The sequence below is a fragment of the Peromyscus maniculatus genome, chromosome 1 (assembly GCF_049852395.1).
Source record: "Peromyscus maniculatus bairdii isolate BWxNUB_F1_BW_parent chromosome 1, HU_Pman_BW_mat_3.1, whole genome shotgun sequence".
Taxonomy (NCBI): domain Eukaryota; kingdom Metazoa; phylum Chordata; class Mammalia; order Rodentia; family Cricetidae; genus Peromyscus; species Peromyscus maniculatus.
The window spans coordinates 162,157,505-162,175,254 of NC_134852.1; the positions used below are offsets into that span (position 1 = coordinate 162,157,505).

General features: G+C 41.3%; 1 protein-coding gene across 7 annotated transcripts in view; it reads left to right on the top strand.

Annotated features, from left to right (window-relative positions):
- The window catches only part of Rab3il1 (RAB3A interacting protein like 1), a 54,218-nt gene that overhangs the window by 7,386 nt on the left and 29,082 nt on the right, over nt 1-17,750 (top strand). For 2 of the 7 annotated variants that reach the window (XM_076559401.1, XM_076559415.1), the window contains exon 1: nt 6-578. The exons of 2 other annotated variants lie outside the window; for them this stretch is intronic. The gene's annotated coding sequence lies outside the window, so the exon portion shown is untranslated. Of the gene's footprint in view, nt 1-5; nt 579-17,750 lie in introns of those variants that run through there. 3 more of the 7 variants (XM_076559403.1, XM_076559421.1, XM_076559418.1) reach the window with 2 other exon arrangements.

A 17,750-nucleotide genomic window follows, 5' to 3' on the forward strand; every position in this document is an offset into this window, starting at 1 on the left:
TCACCATAGCAACAGGAGCATCACAGAGGACCTGACCTCTGCCAGGCAGGTAGAAGAGGACCAGACTTGGCAGAGGACAGTAGGCAGGAGACCCTGGGGTGGGCCCAGTGGGTCTGGCTGCTGTCTCCAGGCTCTGCATAGGGTGCCTGCCAGCCCACTCTCCTCCCCTGGGCCAATCACAGAATAAATAGGGCAGAAGCCAAGAGGAAGAAAGAGGTAGATGAACACAGCTGGGCAGGGAGGCAGAGGACACATAGTAGTGCCACTCCAGGGACAGGAAGGAAGATAGTCAACACCTCTTCTCTGACACTAGGCAGACCTGATTGCTAAAGCTCTGGGGACTCTGACACATAACCTCTGACCCCTTCAGAGGGACAAGGACAGCGTAAGGCAGGGGAAGGCTGGGATACATCAGTCCAGCATCACCAAGCCATATCAGGCCAATGAGAGAGTACAGAACAGATCAGAACCAACAGAAAAAGAGTCACAAGGTGAGAATTCAGCACAGCCTTGGGGGAGAGCTGGGATCCCTGAGCTGTGCTCTGCTTCACGGACTGCAGCCTGTGGAGACCAGCCAGGTGAGGCTCTGACCCTACCCCACCTTTTCACTCCATCCCCACCTGTTCAATGAATGTGTTTTAAAAAACCAGGGCCCCTGCATTCTGAGAACATACTGTGATGCTGGGCTGAGTAATTTGGTTTTTTTGTTTGTTTGTTTTTATGTGTATGGATGTTTTGTCTGCATGTTTATCTGTGTAACACGTGCATGTCTGATACCTCTGGCAGGCAGAAGAGGGTATAGTGTCCCTTGAGACTTGAGTTATAGACGGTTGTAACCACCATGTGGGTGCTGGGGTTCAAAGCCAGGTCCTCCGGAAGAATAGCCAGTTCTCTGAACTGGTGAGCCACCTCTGCAGTCCCACGAGTGAGTTCTTGATGGAACTACGTACTACATAGTCTAAGCTCCCGGGGTTCTAGAAGGCATAGTCTTTTCTCCAAGGGCTCCTCGGCTTTAGTGAATTGCTTTACATGTCTGTCTCCTCCTAGAACGTGGACTCTTACATGGAGACCCTTTAGCATGCACACCATACAGAGGTTTGTTAGAGATGCAAGACTCTCAAGCTCCACCCCAAAGCCCCTGAGTCATAATCTGCATTTACTTTTTTCAGTTACGTTTATCTGTTGGTTTGTGTGTGTGCATGCTTGAGTACCACAATACACATGTAGAGGTCAGAGGACAACTTTGGGAGTTAGTTCTCTCCTTCCACCGTGTTGGTCGCAGGCATCCCACTCAGTCTTGGCTGCAAGCACTCTTCTGGGCTGAGCCATCTTGCCAAATGGGAATCTGCATTTTAAACAAGTTTTCCAGCTGAGTCCAGTGTACAATCTAAATTAAGAGGTTGGCTTCAGATGATAATGAAAGAGAGAAGTCTGTTATTATTTACATTTCAAAGCACTGAACTCTTTCATTTGTTTTTTAGACAGCCCCTGAACTTGATTTGTATCTGAAGATGACCTTGAACTCCTAATCTTCCTACCTCCATTTCCCAAGTGTTGAGGTTGCAGGCCCAATTTATGCCATGCTGGGGATCGAACCCAGGGTCTCTTGCATGCCAGGCAAGCACTCCACAGACCTCTTTTTTTTTTTTTTTTTTTTTTTTTTTTTGGTTTTTTCGAGACAGGGTTTCTCTGTGTAGCTTTGCGCCTTTCCTGGGACTCACTTGGTAGTCCAGGCTGGCCTCGAACTCACAGAGATCCGCCTGGCTCTGCCTCCCGAGTGCTGGGATTAAAGGCGTGCGCCACCACCGCCCGGCTCTCAGACCTCTTTATACTTAGTTGAAAATGTTCTTTGACACATAAAACTTTTTGCTTTTCCTGAATGTTGATCTTGCCAAATCTAAGGTCCTGAATATTTGCTTACTCCCTGTTTTCTTCTGAGAATTTTATGGTTTCAGCTCCTACACTTAGGGTCTGACATATTGTTAGTTCATTTTTGCAGATGGTGTAAGGTAAAGGTCCAAGGGCTTATGCTGCATATGGATAAGCAGGTGTCCAAGCACTCTTTGTTGGAAAGGCTTGTTTCCCTCATTGAATGGTTGTGGCACTGTTGTTAAAGATCAGTCTGTGACAGATGTATCTATTTTTGGAGTCTCTGCTCAATTCCATTGATCTCTGTGTCTGTCCTGAGGCCAATACTATACTTGTTGCTTGTTTGGTTTTGGTTTGGTTTTCCTTTTTCTTTTGCATGTGCATGAACGTGTAATATGTATGTGTGATGTACATATGTGTATGTGTAATATGTGTCTGGGTATATGTGTGTGCATGCATATTGAGGCCCTAGGTCGATGTCCATGTCTTCCTCAATGGCTCACTACTTCACTTACTCAGGCAGGCTCTCTTGCTGAACCCAGAACTCACCAATTCTGGCTATTGTAACTAGCCAACCTGCCACAGGGATACCCTGCCTCTGTCCCCCAAGTGCTAGAATGACAGGTGTGTGTTAAGTCTCAAATGCTGGGACAAATGGCTGGGGTGCCTATTTAACATGTCAAGGTGAACCTGGCCACCAGGGTCTCCCAGCATCTCTCAGCCCTGCTGTTAGGGCTCCTACTGGCTTTCGTAGCCCCTCCCTCTACCCTGAACTCTCCAGCCCAGGGGGATGGGCTGCTCTTCCCTCTGTAAAGCAACCATTTCAGCTACCCGCTCCTTTAGCACCTTTGAGCCTCCTGGGTGCTGCACTGGTTCCCCTCTCTCTCTCCCCTTCCATCAAACACCTTAGATGCAATCATCAACTGATGTATGAAAAGTTTTGAAGATCATTATCTATAAGTGTATCTGATTTTAGGCTTAACCTTGAAACACACAGGAACCTAAATAAAGCTAAATGAATCACATAACAATTTACAAGTTAGTGGCTTTTATAAGATTAGGATCATATAGCTTTATCTGTTAAGTTCAAACTTTAAAAGTTTGAGTTGGATTTAATTGAAGATAAACTTTTACCATTACAGAATATCAGTTTTTTTTTAATCCAAATAAAGCTTAACAAATGAAGCAAAGACAACAAAGCTAGACAACTATTACTGTGAACCTGAGCAGACCTTAGGAATTTATAAATCTTATTTATCAAATATACCTTATTTATCAAACGTATGTTGTTACTTACATAAATTTTCTAGAAGCTTGATCAGTAAACACAGACTTAAGTAGTTAGACATGCATCTCAAATCAATGTTTGTTAATCTGAGTAGACTTCTGTCTTAGGGTTTCTATTGCTGCAACAGAACACTATCACCAAAAAGCAAGCTGGGGAGGAAAGGGTTTATTCTACTTACACCTCCGTATTGCTGTTTATCACCAAAGGAAGTCAGGACAGGAACTCCAGCGGGCCAGGAACCTGGAGGCAGGAGCTGATACGGAGGCCATGAAAGGGTGTTGCTTACTGGTTTGTTCCCCATGGCTTGCTCACTCTGCTTTCTTATAGAACCCAGGACCACTAGCCCAGCAGTGGCCCCACCCACAGTGGACTGCGACCTCCATCAATCACTAATTAAGAAAATGCCTCACAGCTGGATCTTATGGAGGCATTTTCTCAATTGAGGTTCCTTCCTTTTCAGACAACTCCAGTTTGTGTGTCAAGGTGACATAAGACTAGTCAGTACACCTTCTATAATCTTAAGTTTTCACCGTCATATACAGGCTTCTCAGCCATTTGCCCCAGACTTAGCAGCATGTGCCATCAAGCCCTTATTTATACCGTGGCAGGCGGTGAGTAGGCATGCTGTTTTGAAATCAAAAAGTGTGAGTGAGGCTCGGTGGGTAAGACGACGTAAGTGCAATCCCCACAAGCGGAAGGAGAGAAAGTTGTCCTTCGATTTACACGCTTGCACCATTGCATATGTGCACCAACCTCAACCTTTCCTATGCCCCTACACACACACACACACACCACACACACACACACACACACACACACACACACACACACACACACACACACACACCCCAAATAAGCAAGTGCAAAAAAGAAGTATGGGTTCTCCAACTTTGGTTATTCAGGATGTGGCTTGGGTTCATTTCTGTTACTTGTAGATGTAACCAACCGTCTTATTAAATAAGAAACACAGAAACAATGTAAAAGAGAAAGCCAAGAAGTCAGAGCTCAGAGCTAAAATCTCACCCTTCCTCCTGCTGTCCCAGCTTCGCGAAAAAAGACCTACTTCCTCTCGGTTCGTATTTTTAAAGTATGTTGTTCTGCCTTCTCATTGGTTGTAAACTCAAACACATGACTGCCTTGTCACTGTCTGAATGTACAGCCCCCTAGGTCTTAAAGGCATATGTCTCCAATGCTGGCTGTATCCCTGAACACACAGAGATCTTATGGGATTAAAGGCGTGTGCCACCACCGCCACACTCTTGCTATGGCTCTAATAGCTCTGACCCTGAACACACAGATATCTATGGGATTAAAGGCGTGTGCCACCACCGCCACACTCTTGCTATGGCTCTAATAGCTCTGACCCCCAGACAACTTTATTAACATACAATCAAATTAATATTTCAGTACAAATCAAAATAATATTTCAATACAATTAGATTACCACCACATTTCCCCTTTTCTATTTTAATAAAAAGAAAAAAAGCAAAAGGTTATGACTAACAAAAGAAAAACTATATACAAAAGTACAATAACTATATACAATATATACAAGTAATAAATACCTAAACAGGTATTTGACGAATCAGAGAAAATAATTCCATTATCTATCCTATTTTGATAATTCCAAGATGTATCTAATGTACTTTCTATCCTAATTAATTTTCAACTATAACTAACTAATCTTCAACCATAACTAACTAATCTTCAACTCCCTCAGAGACCCAAGAAGGGAATAATATTAGCTAACAAAAATAAAAACAGGAAGTGCATGCAAGCAACTTCCAAAAAAATTTTGTGAGTTGACAGAAACAGCCAGCTGCCTGGGCAGTCACCTGAGGTTTCTCCGCAGTGTTGGGGCATCATCTTCAGCCTATAGGCTTAGTGTATCTGACAGACTCATTTGTGAAGTAGGATGTACACAAGGTCAACAGTTCAACCTCACATTGGGTGAGAGCAGTCCACGTACCAGAAACACCTGAATTCCACTAGTGTCCTGTCATGATTCAGGATTTTAAATTCTGGAAATTGTTGACAGTTTTTTAATTCAGCTGTCCATTCTTCTTGGCTGTGTATATATGGCTTCATCTCAGCATCCCCTTCTTCTCCACATCCCTCTATTAAATGCCAGTCTACTTTTGAGAGGCATGAGCTTTCAGCTGCTGTTCCATTGTACAACAGAATCCATCGGCCCTCTACCTGTTAAGCTGCCTTCGAAGAAAAGGGCACCGTACCTTTTCCGGATGCGAAGGCCACTTCAGGGATGGGGCCATATTGTCCTGGCCTCAGAAGATGCCTTTTGATAAAGCCATAACCACACTTGTTTTGGCAAGAATCAGTAGTCCCTTGTTTCGTGATCTGTCTGTCCATTTTGTCCTGTTGATTCGAGGATACTTTGTTGTCCAGTGGCTAACTTTTGCCAGAATGAAAGTTGACTCCATATGCAGTTTCTTCAATGCCCATATTTTCTCTAAAGTAGATTGGTACTGCCAGGAGCCGACATGTCTCAAAAAAGAAAAATTTTCTAAGTTATTAAAACATTTTAAATGCCATATTCTGTAGATCTCTGAAGGGTTTGAAGATGACCTGTCTAAAACATCTCTGCTCAATTTTTAAAACATATCTAATATGACTACAAGTTCTATGATAATGTCTAACTACTAGCTTTCATTTCTTTATATCCTGATAGTTGATAATAATAACATTCAAGGATCAGAAATTTGCATTACATTGTTAAATGGATGGAATAAATACAATTAGAAATATACATATAGCATTTTCTAACAATATCAGTTTCAAATTTGTGTACAATATAAAACAATTCAATCCAATGTAAAGTATTTAAAACTAGTAATTTTCTTTCTCTTTTCTTTCTTTTTTTTTCTTTCTTTTTTTTTTTTTTTTTTTTTAAACAAGAACCTTAAATCTAATCTCCTTTGCTTAGCCTTTTTCCTAACCCTTGACAATAACTTGTAACCAACCCCCCTAAATACTGAAAATTATCCCAGACCCAAAACCCATTAAAAAGACCAAAAAACCACCCGCCCCACACCACCTCTTTGGGAATGTGGGCGTCGTATTCTTAAAATTGCTTCCTGCTGGGTATGGGCGAAGTTTTCTTTATCCTGAAAGAAAAATTTTAGGTTAATTGTCAAATTCTAGGAGAGGTAACTATATCCTTCATTATCCAGTCTGTGTATAATGCCAAAGTTGAGGGTTTATCTCAAGTCCTTATTCAAGTAGTCTTTGAGACTGGATCATCTCAGCTAGTCATCTCAAATTTGCTCTGAGCACCTTGTAGTTCAAAGCTGATCTGTGGATGATGTTTGTCAGCTTAATGATATTATTATTGTCCACGTGGAATTGTTGTTGTTGTGGGGCCCCATCTTCTTTCTGGAGACTTCAGTTGATGTTAGGCCAGGCCGTGATTTCCTGCAGAAAACTGATAAGAGACTCGAACACAAAAACATATATATGCAGCTAGCCTTTTTTTCTAGAATTAGTTAGTACTCTATGTGACCATTCATATCTTAACAAAGTTTAAAATGTATATATATATATATATTAATCTTGTAAATTTTGATATAAAATTTATACTTTGAGAAAAGTTTAAAGAATCAGAATAGAATCAAAGAGTTGAGATTAGTAATAGAATAGTCCCTTAATTAATTTTGCTTTTGTCCTGTACCATAGCAGAAGATGGCTCTTATTCTGGCATGATACAGGGAGTTTGCATTTTCCTTTTAACAACATGCTTGATTTTAAAGAAGGAGAGAGCCATTCTCCAACTCCAAAGTCAGCTTTAAATTTTAATTGAACTGGGACTATTAGAAAACCAAGAGTGTTAAATCTTTAGAGAAAAGCAGAAACAAACATTTAGGAAGACATAAAATTTTTTTAGATAATATATACCCATACACCGTTTCACTCTGTTTCTTGGGATAGATGATTTGTCCCTTATCTTCAGTTGTCTCATTTGTCCAGTGTTCTTCAGATTCCTTAACCTTCATTCTCCTAAAAGACAAAAACAAAAACCTTTCCCCAAGACTAATTTTGGGGATGTTCCTTTTTGGCAAGTTATTATCTGATGAAATGAAAAGGCATGTGTTATTGATACAAGTTAGTTTAAATTGGATGTTCATGCTGGTTGATGAACTATCACCTCCTCTAATTAAGAGGTCTCTCTTGTTCAAATCGAACCTTTATCAATTTTGATGGTACCCACAGCTTATCTTCTCCTGTAGAAACAAAAGCAAAACCACGTCCCCAATGTAATACATACCCTGGTTTCCATTCTGAGGTCAGCACATCCTTAAAGTATATAGGCTGATTTAATTCTGTAGTTTTTTCTATTATCCAATGTCTCTCTGCAGCTGTTGTTCCTTTCTCATTGGCATTCAGAAAATTCAAAGTTAGAAGAGCATTATGCAGTCTATTTCTGGGGGTTTTTGTTACCCATTTCTGTTTATTTAGCATATCCTTTAGAGTTCTGTTTGATCTTTCTATAACTGCTTGACCTGTAGGATTATGTGGTATGCCTGTAATATGCTTTATATTGTAATAAGCAAAAAACTGTTTCATTTTAACAGAGACATATGATGGAGCATTGTCAGTTTTGATTTGTGCAGGTATACCCATGATGGCCATAACTTCTAGCAAATGAGTGATTACAGAATCAGCTTTTTCAGAACTCAAAGCAGTTGCCCATTGAAATCCTGAATAAGTATCGATAGTGTGGTGTACATATTTCAATTTTCCAAATTCTGCAAAGTGAAACACGTCCATCTGCCAGATTTCATTTCTCTGAGTACCCTTTGGGTTACATCCTGCTGGTAATGGTGTCTGATTGTAGAAGGAACAAGTAGGACATTTCTTTATTATTTCTTTGGCTTGTTGCCAGGTTATGGAAAAATCCTTTTTTAAACCTTTACTATTAACGTGATGTTTTTTATGAAATTCTGAGGCCTCCAGCACATTTCCTATCAATAATTTATCAATCTCTTCATTGCCTTGTGCTAGAGGGCCTGGCAGACCAGTATGGGATCGAATGTGAGTTATATATAAAGGATGATTCCTTTTCCTGATTGTATCTTGTAATTGAATAAATAGTGAAGTTAATTCTGAAGCATCAGGGATAAATTCTGCAGTCTCAATATGTAACACCACTCTTTCAGCATACTGAGAGTCAGTTACTATGTTGAGAGGTTCTGAAAAATCCATTAATACCAACAGAATAGCATACAATTCTGATTTTTGCACTGAATTATACGGACTTTGAACCACTTTACTTAAATTTTCTGATTTGTAACCTGCCTTTCCTTCTTTGTTGGCATCTGTATAAAATGTACGAACTCCAGATATGGGTTTTTGCCGTACAATTCGAGGCAAGATCCATTCAGCTCTCTTTATAAGATCAATTCTATTGCTTTTGGGATATTTGCTGTTAATTTCTCCCAAAAAATTACTGCAAGCTCTTTGCCAAGGTTCACTTTCTGTCCATAATTTTTCAATGTCCTCCTTAGTTAATGGTACGACAATTTCTGCTGGGTCTATGCCTGCTAATTGACGAAGTCTCATTTTTCCTTTGTAAATCAAGTCAGAGATTTTTTCCACATAAGTTTTTAATTTTTTATTTGGTTTATTTGGTAAAAATATCCATTCCAATATAATATCTTCCCTCTGCATTAATATTCCAGTAGGAGAACGCCTAGAAGGTAAGATAACCAAAATGCAATCCAGCTTTGGATCAATACGATTCACGTGTCCTTCATGCACTTTCTTTTCTACCAATGCTAATTCTTTCTCAGCTTCAGGTGATAATTCTCTTGGACTATTTAAGTCCTTGTCACCTTCTAAGGTTTTGAACAAATTAGTCAGTTCATCATTTTTTACCCCAACAATAGTTCGTAGATGAGAAATATCTCCAAATAATCTTTGAAAGTCATTAAGAGTCTGTAGTCTATCTCTCCGAATTTGCACCTTTTGGGGTCTAATTTTTTGTAGCTCTATTTTATATCCTAAATAATTAATAGAATCTCCTCTTTGTATCTTTTCAGGAGCAATTTGTAATCCCCAGCGAGGCAAAATTTTCTTTACTTCTTCAAACATTATTTCTAAAGTATCTGCATTTGAGTCAGCTAGTAAAATATCGTCCATATAATGATAAATTATAGATTTAGGAAATTTTTTACGTATCACTTCCAATGGCTGTTGTACAAAATATTGGCACAGAGTTGGGCTATTCAACATTCCCTGTGGGAGGACCCTCCATTGAAATCTTTTAACCGGTTGAGAATTATTATAAGTAGGCACTGTAAAAGCAAATCTTTCTCTGTCTTTTTCTTGTAAGGGTATTGAAAAGAAACAGTCTTTTAAATCAATAACTATGAGAGGCCATCCTTTTGGTAACAGAGTAGGCAAAGGCATCCCAGATTGTAGAGAACCCATTGGCTGAATTACTTTGTTAATTGCCCTAAGGTCTGTTACCATTCTCCATTTACCAGATTTCTTTTTAATAACAAATACAGGAGAATTCCAAGGGCTGGTTGATTCTTCAATATGCTGAGCATTTAACTGTTCTTCTACCAGCTCTTCTAAAGCCTGGAGTTTCTCTGTTGTTAAAGGCCATTGCTGGACCCATACAGGCTTGTCTGTTAACCATTTTAAAGGTAGAGTGTTTGGTGTCTTTGGAAGATCATCAGTTATTGTGCCCTGTTCTTGTATAATATGGATGGCTGGTGACCACTCATTAGAACAATATCTTCTAATATTTCTCTCAGTAACATGTGCTAGTTTATGATTTGTTTCTGAGATTGGAGGGATGTTAATCTGAGTATTCCATTGTTGCAACAAGTCTCGACCCCACAGGTTCATAGTTATGTTAGCCACATATGGTTTTAATTTTCCTCTCTGTCCTTCTGGACCTATACATTCAAGCCATCTTGCACTCTGTTTCACCTGAGATAATGTCCCAATTCCTAACAGTTGAACGTTTACCTCCTGAAGAGGCCAAGTTGGATGCCAAAATTCTGGTGCAATTATGGTAACGTCCGCACCTGTGTCTACCAGACCAGACAACAAAACACCATTTATTTTTATCGTTAATTTTGGTCTTTGTTCATTAATAGAAGTTTGCCAAAAAATTTTCTTTATGTTTTCTCCTGAATTTTCTATTCTCTCTGTTTCATCATTCTGACCAGCATGATTTATTCCAATAGGCATTTGGTTATTTAATTGCTCTCCAGAGCAGGCATTTCCTCTATGGCTGCAGGAAAGGTTTGAACTGGATTTGCACTGGGGGCCTGCCTGAGGCCCCTCTGGGAGTTTCCCGAAGACTGAGGCAAAGGATTACCCTGTCTGTCCTTTGTTGATCTACATTCGTTGGTCCAGTGTTTTCCCTTACCACACCTTCTGCATACTCCAGAAGGAAGGGGCATTCTGTTGCCATTGTTCCTTGAAGAAACATTGTTTCTGGAAATGACCTGTCTACAGTCTTTTTTCAAATGTCCTTGCTTTCCACATCCAAAACATCTAACACTCCTCAAACCTTTTGAAATTACTTCTCCTACCCATGTATCATCATGCTCATCAGCTTCAACATTAATTGTTTCTCTAATCCAATCTTCCATAGGTGCAGATCTTGCCCTTAATGGCCTGATTATTCTTTTGCATGCTGCATTCGCATTCTCAAAGGCCAAAGATTCAATTATTGCCTTACCAGCTTCTGAATCCGAGACCGTTCTCTTTACTGCTGAAGCCAGTCTTTGTAAAAAAATCTGTAAAAGACTCTTTTGGGCCTTGCTTCACCTTTGTAAATGACTCAGATTTTTTTCCTGGTTCCTCAACTTTGTCCCATGCATTCAAGGCTGCCGTTCGACATAAAATTAGGGTTTGGACATCATATAAACATTGTGCTTGTGCTGAAGCATATTGGCCTTCGCCCATAAGCTGATCCTGGCAAACTTGTACTCCTTTATCCCTCCATTGTTTTTCTATGTTTTTAGCCTCCTCCTTAAACCAAGTCAGAAATTGAAGTCTCTGGCTGGGTTCCAGAACACCTTGTGCGAGGTCCCGCCAGTCCTGTGGTACTATCCTATTATATGTTGACCAAGTGTTTAACATTTGCTTTACATATGGGGAATGCATGCCATAAGATACTATTGCCTCCTTAAACCTTTTTAAATCCAACATTTCAATTGGAGCCCAAGTATTTTGTGTAGCCATTTGATCAGGCATCTGCTGTACTGTTACAGGATAAATTAAGGGTGACTGTGTGAAAACAGGCTTTCTTTCTGCAACCTTATGATCCCGACTTGAAACAACTTCATTGTTAATTTCTTCTGTCTGAATTTTTACAGGTTTAACAAGTTCTTCTAACGCTGTTATCCTGGCACTTAAATTGACTATCTTTTTAAATATTAAAATGTGGATTATTATAGTGATGAGGTGCATAATTCCACCAATACTAATATTATATAGTTGTTCCATTGCCAGACTGCCTAAAATTTCGAACAAAAACCAATTTTCTTCCAATGTACACATAAAACCCATTTGTTTTTTAATGTGGAAAAAAATTCTCTTTTAGATAGTTTCTTTTAAAATATCTGATATATTATGACTTACCAAATCTGCGTAGAACAGTAGAAATCCGAGGGGATTTTCAAAGCAGCCACCTAGTGTCCCAGGTGTAAATCCAGAGAGAGAGAGAGAGAGAGAGAGAGAGAGAGAGAGAGAGAGAGAGAGAGAGAACGCACAAGAAAGCGTAGCCGGCTAAAGCTTAAATGCAGCCACGTGTTCCCTCTTGTGCCGAGTCAAGGCTTGGGTCTGGCTTCCTTAAGCTCCGACCACCATGTGCTTTGGCTTTACAGGCAGGGCCCTGTTCGGCAGGGCAGGTCTGAGTTGTTTGTAGCACCGGCTTTAGGCAAGCTGCTCACAGACCTAGGCCCGGACTAGAAGTTGCTACCCGGACTAGGACGCCAGCAGCTCGGACTAAGAAGCCGATCGCCGCCGGCCGCCGTGTGCCGCCGCCGCCGCCGCCGCTGCGGGCCGCCTGCCGCCCTTGCGGGAAAGCGGACCTGCCGCCAAGCCAAGCAGTTTTTAATGGATTCTTGTCACGTTGGGCGCCAGATGTAGATGTAACCAACCGTCTTATTAAATAAGAAACACAGAAACAATGTAAAAGAGAAAGCCAAGAAGTCAGAGCTCAGAGCTAAAATCTCACCCTTCCTCCTGCTGTCCCAGCTTCGCGAAAAAAGACCTACTTCCTCTCGGTTCGTATTTTTAAAGTATGTTGTTCTGCCTTCTCATTGGTTGTAAACTCAAACACATGACTGCCTCGTCACTGTCTGAATGTACAGCCCCCTAGGTCTTAAAGGCATATGTCTCCAATGCTGGCTGTATCCCTGAACACACAGAGATCTTATGGGATTAAAGGCGTGTGCCACCACCGCCACACTCTTGCTATGGCTCTAATAGCTCTGACCCTGAACACACAGATATCTATGGGATTAAAGGCGTGTGCCACCACCGCCACACTCTTGCTATGGCTCTAATAGCTCTGACCCCCAGACAACTTTATTAACATACAATCAAATTAATATTTCAGTACAAATCAAAATAATATTTCAATACAATTAGATTACCACCACAGTTACTGTGATGAAACACCCGACAGAAACCCTTTCAGGGAGGAGGGCTTGTTTGGCTTATGATTCCAGGCCACAGCCCATCATTTTGGGGAAGTCGAGGCAGTTGGAACTTGAGGTAGCTAGTCATATACATAGTTAGGAACAGGAAAGAAACAATGATCCGTGCCATTGGCTCAGCTTTCCTTGTCTGCCCTTATGCGGTCCAGGACCAAACCCCAGGGAATGGGGTCTCCTACTTTCAGCCTGGGTCTTCCCACAACAGTTCATCAAGAGAATCCCCCACAGGCATGTCCACAGGCCAACCTGACCATGACAATCCCTCTTGGAGACTCTTCTGAAGTGATTCTAGATTGTGTCAAGTTGACAATTTCAGTGAACCATTGCCTTGACATTCCTATGAATTTTAGGATCCCCTTGCTACTTCTGAAGAATGACAGAATTGTGACAGGATGATTTTGATTCTGTAGGTCATTCTATCATGTATATCATATAAGTCTTCCTGTCTGTGAACATGGGCTGTCTGTTCATTTACTTAGGTCTCTTTCATTCAACAATAGTTTGTAGTTTTCATTGTGTAAATTTATTTATTTATTTATTCATTCATTCATTTATTGATTTTCTATCTATCCACCTATCTATCTATCTATCTATCTGTCTGTCTATCTATCTATCTATCATCTATTTATTTATTTTGAGACAGAGTGTCTCTACGTAGCCCTGGCTGTCCTGGAACTAGTTCGACCAGACTGGCCTCAAACCCACAGAAATCTGTCTGCCTTTGCTTCCCAAGTGTTGGGATTAAAGGGCTGCAGCAGCATGCCTGGCCCAGTGTGTAAGTCTTACACACCCTCTTGGTTAAAAATCTTCCCTTTTTATTTGTTGATAGTATTGCAACCAGAATTGTTTTGTTGACTCACTTTTGGAGTCTTGCCAGCGGACAGAAATGGAACTGCTCTGTAGCTGTCCTTGTTTGTCAGTGTCACTTTTTTTGTGTTCTGTGTCTTGTACATACTGGACAAGCTGTCTGCCACTGCACTATATCCAAAACCCTTAGTATCATGAGGCAAAGTATGTAGGTCAGCGAGTCTTTCTCTGGACCGCCAGCTCCCAAATAACGACACACAGAGACTTATTATTAATTATGAAAACTTTGCTTTAGCTTAGACTTATCCCACTAGCTGTTATAACTTAAATTAACCCATTTATTTTAATCTATGTTCCATCACATGGCTTGTTACCTCATTTCTTTGTATGGCTCATGCTGCTTTCTCCAGGTCTCTCTGGCAACTCTTCTTCCCTAAGTTCTCTCTGTGTCCCCAGAAGGCCCGCCTAACCTCTTCCTGTCTAGCTATTGGCCATTCAGCTCTTTATTAAACCAATCACAGTGACATGTCTTCACACAGTGTAAAGGAATATTCTGCCACAGTCAGGTTGGACTTGAACTTGTGATCCTCTTGGCTTATGCCAGGACTTCAAGCAACAACTAATTTTTTTTTCCTTATGGTTTTTCAAGATAAAGTTTCTCTGTGTAGCCTTGGTGTCCTAGAACTCACTCTGTAGACCAGGCTGGCCTTAAACTCAGAGAGCCATCTGCCTCTCCCTCCTGAGAGCAGGGATTAAAGGTGTGCAGCAACTGATTTTTATGTTTGCTCTTATATCTTGCAATTTCACTGAATTTATCTACTAGCTATAACAGATTTGGTGTGACTTTTATTTAGTGTGTGTGTGTGTGTGTGTGTGTGTGTGTGTGTGTGTGTGTGAGAGAGAGAGAGAGAGAGAGAGAGAGAGAGAGAGAGAGAGAGAGAGAGCACATGTGTGTGTATGTGTGTGCTTGTGTTGTTATTCCAGGACCTTGCACATGCCAGGCAGGCATTCTGTCACTAAACTGTATCTCCAGCTCTTGTTGGGAGTAGAGCTTGGTATTTGGAATAAAACCCCAGTATGGATCCAGGCTGGCCTGGGACTTGTATAGCCCAGGTTTTGAACTTGCAATCTTCACTCACCTGGCTTCCAAATGCTAGGATTCCAAGCATGCAGCATCTTGCCTGGCCTCTTCCCTGATATTTCCCAGTTTTCCATGTTTAGTCTGTCTGTCTGTCTGTCTGTCTGTCTGCCCCACCCCCCCCTCTCTCTCTCTTTCTCTAACTTGGATTGCTAAGTTCTCTTAGTAGTTGTTGTCCTGGGAATTGCCTTTACTGTCTTTATCTTGCTTTACTTATTTTTGAAATGAGGTCTCTCCATGTAGATCAGGATGGCCTTGAACTCACAGAGATCCATCTGCCTCAGCCTCCTGAGTGCTGGGATTAAAGACATGCACCTCCATACCTGGCTCAAATTAATCTTTGGCTACTTTTGAGTTCAAAGTCACCTTGGGTTACATGAGAACCTGTCTCAAAATAAATAAATAAAATTTAAAACATTTCTGTCACCAAGCTGGAGCCCATGCCTTGAGCACATGAACATTTGAGGGGACATGTCAGACCCAAACTACAGTACATGTGTAGATAATCCAATGGCTCACATAGTCAAAAAAACAAAACAAAAACAAAAAACAAAACAAAACAAAAAAAACCTTAAAATATAGCAGTGAATGGGTCTGTGGTGGTGCAAGCTTTTAATTCCAGCACTCAGGAGGCAGAGATAGGCAGATCTCTGTAATCGGATGTTTCTTGTCCCAATCGCCTGTTTCCAAATAACCAGCAGCCACTTCCCAAATTACCACACAGGGGTTTATATTAATTATAAATGCTTGGCTGGTGTCTCAGGCTTATTACTGACTAGCTCTTAGACTTAAATTAACCCATAATTCTTACCTATGTCTAGCCACGTGGCTTTTCTCAGTATGACATTCTCATCTTGCTTCTCTGCTGTTTTGCTGGGGACTCTCTGACTCCCCCTTCCTCTTCCCAGAATTCTCCTAGTCTGGCTCTCTCACTCAATCTCTTTCTACCCAGCTATTGGCCAATCAGCTTTTTATTAGCAAATGAGAGTAATACATATTCATAGGGTAGAAAAGGATTGTTCCACAGCAGATCTCTGTGAGTTCAAGGCCAGCCTGGTCTACATAGTGAGTTCCAGGACAGCCAAGGCAACACACAGAATTCCTATCTTGAAAAACAAACTAACAATTCCCCCAAACCCAACCAAATAAATGCTTCAGTGTTTTGTTTCCATCCTCCATCCTTCCTTGTTCCCCTCTAGCTTCTGGGATTTACACATCACCATATTTCTAAAAAACATCTGTACTGGTGGCTTTTTAGTAATCAGTTTGAGATATTAGCTCTTGGCTTCCTATTTGGTAGATGAAGATGTCCTCCTCCAATTAGCACCATGGGTTAAAACAGAAGACGGGGTGAAAAGATAGGCAAGTTAGTAAAGCGCTTGCCTTGCAGGCTGCTTGACCTGAGCTGTGTTCCCAGAAGCAATCCTAGAACCCACGTTGGAAAGTCAGTGGGGGTGTGCACACGTCTCCCCATTGGTGGATGTGGGGTCAGCAGGTCTTCTGTCACTCATTTTGGAATCTTTGCTTGCCTGCCTTGCTTGCTTTGAGACCGTCTTGTGTAGGTCAGGGTCTTCAGTCATTTTCTTTCTGTCTTTCTTTTCTTTTCTTTTCTTTTCTTTTCTTTTCTTTTCTTTTCTTTTCTTTTCTTTTTTAACTTACTGGGTTTGGTTTCCTTCATATTAGGAGGCTTCACACAATTGGTTGATAATCTTCGGTTGCCTGTTTATAGCCAAGAACTCTGGAAGTGGAGCTGGCAAGATGGCTCATTGGGCAAAGGCACTTTCTGCCAAGCCTGATGACCTAAGTTAAATCCCTGGGACCCACATGGAAGGAGACAACCAACTCCCACAGGTTCTCTTCTGACTGACGTGTGTGCACTGTGGCACACATGAACCCCCAGCCCCAATAAATAATATAAACTTGTTTGTTTTGTTTTTGAGAAAGGGTTTCTCTGTGTAGTCCTGGCTGTCTTGGAACTCCATCTATAGACCAGGCTGGTCTCAAATTTGGAGCTCCGTCTGCCTCTGCTTCCAGAATGCTGGGGTCAAAGGCGTGTGCCACCACTCCCTGGTATAAGAATAATTTTTAAAGTTAAAGAACTTTTAAGGGGCAAAAGGGTAGGATGGAAACTCCAGGGCCAGCTTGGGCTACACACACAGCAGGACCCAAGACCCCCACCTTGTGTCTCAAAACTAAAAAGAGGAAAGCTCGGTGTGGTGACACTCATGAGAAACAGAAGCAAGAAGATTAGGGACCCAAGGCATGTGCTCTGGGCTCCATAGGGAATTTGAGTTCAGCTTGGGCAGCATGAGACCCCATCTCAGTACAAAACCAAACACCGATGAGATGTTCCTATGATAGTCAACCTCACCATGTACTGTTTTTGGTGTTGTTTGGTTGTTTGGTTTTTGTTTTTTTGTTTTTTTGTTTGTTTGTTTGTTTTTGTGGGTTTTTTTTTTTTTTGGGCACAGGGTTTCTTTGTGTATCTCTGGCTGTCATGGAACTAGCTCTGCAGATCAGGCTGTCCTCGAACTCAGAGGCCTGCCTGCCTCTGTCTACCAAGTGCTGGGATTAAAAGCATGCACCACCTTGGCCCCCTTCCATACACTGTTCTTAGCCAGATGGTTACACTAGTCTTAGGCCTCTTTCTCAGGTTGGTCAGAGTCCCAAAGAGGGGTATTTGGAGGGTAAAAGTTTGACAGTCAAGTGAGAGAAGGTGTGTGTGTGTGTGTGTGTGTGTGTGTGTGTGTGTGTTGGATCTCAGTGTTCAGCATGCCTGCAATTGCTAAACTCCCTCAGGCAGCCACAGGCCCAAAGACATTCTGTTTTACTATCTCCAGAGAGTAATTTCCAGTCTTATGCAGGATTCAGAAAGGGCAGCTGCCCAGTGGCATGAAGGAAACAGACTCGGTGATCCAATTGCTTCTCAGTTTGCTTGGAACCA